Below are 3,182 nucleotides of genomic sequence, written 5' to 3'. Positions count from 1 at the left end.
ATTTTCATTTTTTAATGTCTTCATTAAACTGTAGAACTATCAATGAAACATAGTTAATCATTGTAACTCTTCATCTTGGATTTAAAATTAACCATGTTCTTTAACAGAACATGGTTAATTTTAAATCAAATTTTAATCACCTTTTCAATAATTATGTGATTATATTTTATCTTTAAGAGTTCCTTTTAGTGATTACTAGGTTCGAACAGGTAAAAAAAACTTCATGAAGCATTTCTCTTGCTACTGTTTTCGGGTATACTTACAACGAATCAGCACCCCAACCTCCCCATGTTAAGAACGGTCCTCGGAATAAACACCCATAACCTTCCCATGTTAAGAATGGCTTTCGGATTAGACACCCACAACCTTGTCAGCATACCCGAAAACCATCATCGAGGTTGTCGATAATATAACATATTTCTTGGTTTTGGTAGGACGGTTATTTTAGGCGAACAACCACGTTGGTAATTAATGTACCTATTTACAATGCCTCCCCAAGGGACAGAGTTAGACACCGGGGTCGTTTTTTAAACGTGGAGAAAAGGTACAAAAATAAAAATTGTCTCAGTCGTGAAATATTTCTCCTATACTGAAAGAGAATGAGAAATGGAAGTGCCGCATCTGAAGACAAGATACTACACATTGATCTTGGCCAAAAGGCCAAAAACGATATACAATATGCTTTTAAAAATAATTTTTGTGACGATAGAAGGAAAACGCATATATAAACTGCATGCACACATTAATATCGTTTATTATTTTTAATGTAATAAGAAAAAAAAGGTACTTGTACAGTTTAGTCAAAACATAAAAAAATGAAAATATCGAAAAAAGGTTATATTGCACGTATCGGTTATGGAACGAAGTTCTCTGAAAAACAATTTCACTTAATTTCATCAAGTAGCTTTTTTTTACAGCGAAAAAACAATTTGTTATGATACTGAGCGTCCGAGCAAAAGGTTCGATTTTTAGGAAGAAAAGCTAGAATAAAAGATGGGGAGGGGGTATCGGCGCTTTGCATGGAGTTATCTCCCCGTGGTGTGTTCAGCAAATTTCACAATTGCTGACCTAATAACGTGTTTTTCTGCTGTAAAAAGAAAAAAAACTACTCGATCAAATTAAATCAAATTTTTTTCAAAGATCTTCAGTCCAAAACAAATACGTAAATTTGACCTTTTTTGGATATTTTCATTTTTTAATGTCTTAACTAAACTGTACAAGTACCGAAACAAAATACCAACTTTTACTTTGCTAATGCTCTTTCAAAAACAAATCAAAATAATTTTTATGTGTAATTATTTTATTCACTAGATTAATGTATAAAGATTTTTGTAAAAAAAAAACTTTTTCAATTTAATCTTTAGAAAAAATCTAATATATCCTGTGCATAGATGAGTTTATGGCGCGTGCACGCGGGTAAAAAGATGGCCGCCAAAGAATACAATGCATAACACAACTTTTTTATATTTCGATAACTACTTAACTTATTTCCGCTAATTTTCAATGCGATTTTTTTTTTATTCAGTATAGTTGAAAACCTATAACAGTTGTCATTTAAAAGAAAACTGTGGAGGTGGACCTAATTTGAAAATTTACCAAAACATAAAATGAAGATTAAAAAAAACATATACAAGATAAAAATGGGGGGGGTTATTAAATGAAAAAGGGTACAATAAAAAATGACATAAAACGAAAAAAATAAAATGCCAAAAAAAAACAGACAAAAAAATCTACACATGAAAAAGAAAAGCATCGAAAAAAAGCCTAGTATTCCCAAAGAAGGAGGTAAGGCATGGGATTTAAATATTGTCTGTTTTTATTTTCGATTTTACACCTCCTTAGAGGTGTCCAGAAATTGCGGTTGGCACTGGGTGCCATCACGGGGTATTGGGAATAGTTTTCAACTAGCAATAACAACGTCTCGGAAAATCCTCATAGGTTATTGTATCGCCTCTGCGCAAGAACAACGAATGATCGTCTCCAACGAAATACATAGCACAGACGCATTACAACCTTAGCGATCCCAAGTTTTCCTTTTCATGTATTAATTAAATCAGCGTATTATGCAAAACTATTTTACGCTAATATTATCATCATTTAACAAATATATTTTATTCATTTATGCATGTAAAATAGTTTAAAACAGCCTTTGTTTATAAAAAGTGCACGATTAAATACAGTTGTTTGCCCTTGACGCGCTAAAATCTTAAATATTTATTATTATTTGTCGTGTCTTTGAACGATATTGTTCTTTAATTGTTGAAACGTGATAGCAAAAATACTTAATTTTTATTTTATTTTATTTATTTATTAAGAGAATAAACAACGCTGGGTTACATTGTAAAAGATTTACAAATATATTTTTCTACTGATAATTAATGATGGCCAATAACTATTTAATTATTTTATGTAAACTTTATAAAAGAAAGTGATACCCATTCAAAAATCTTAAATAAGGGATACAACATACAAAATCAAACGAAATTCTCTAGCGACATAATAGGTAAGTGTAGACAGAAAAAAAGATTTTTTTTTTTTTTATGTTAAAAAAATTAGGGACTTGGGCACTTATGTTACCAGGCTGAAATAACAACCTTATTATTCAGAAAGCCATTCTTAACATGGAAAGAGGAAAGTGTTTTGCAACTATTCTGTACTTCCACCTAATAATTTAATAACATCTCGCAAAATTCGAATTTAACTTAAAAATCAGATTTTAAAAAATAGAACAGAAACATAAGTGAATAATCATTTAACAATTAAATACAAGAAAATTAGTTTTATTTTTTTTTTTTTTCGAATTGAATTATTGTGTTTACGGGTCTCAGAAATCACACAAGTATTTTCTTTTTAAGAATAGATGCAACATAATAAACTCTTCTACCCACCGTCTGCTTCCCACCTGGCTACAACTTGGATGTCTTCCAATCCAACATAAACAAATTCCTGACAAACCGCCCCATTAAGTAAGACACTCTATCAAATCTCCAATACTAATGATTACTACAACACTATCTCATTGATTACTGTACATGCAATAACCCTAATCCCTGAGTAACCTCCAGGCCTTTATAAGTGGTGACCGCTATGTAAAAAAAAAGTTTTGTATTACTCTACACATTTCCTGCTTTCCGGCTGACTACAATATGGTTGTGTTCAAGTCTAAAGTAAATAAGTTCTTG

At 31.0% G+C, this 3,182-nt stretch overlaps 1 non-coding gene across 1 annotated transcript; it reads right to left on the bottom strand.

Moving 5' to 3' along the window:
- Nucleotides 1-1,833: 1,833 nt before the first annotated feature.
- LOC145271996 (U4 spliceosomal RNA) lies at nucleotides 1,834-1,965 on the bottom strand. The gene has a single exon (XR_013866131.1). It is a non-coding gene; the product is annotated as a U4 spliceosomal RNA (small nuclear RNA).
- Between the last annotated feature and the right edge of the window lie 1,217 nt (nucleotides 1,966-3,182).

Source organism: Euprymna scolopes, chromosome 46 (assembly GCF_053919585.1).
Source record: "Euprymna scolopes isolate OS-2025 chromosome 46, ASM5391958v1, whole genome shotgun sequence".
Classification (NCBI taxonomy): domain Eukaryota; kingdom Metazoa; phylum Mollusca; class Cephalopoda; order Sepiida; family Sepiolidae; genus Euprymna; species Euprymna scolopes.
Note: the sequence above shows the minus strand (reverse complement) of the source record. Positions and strands in the feature narration are given on the sequence as shown.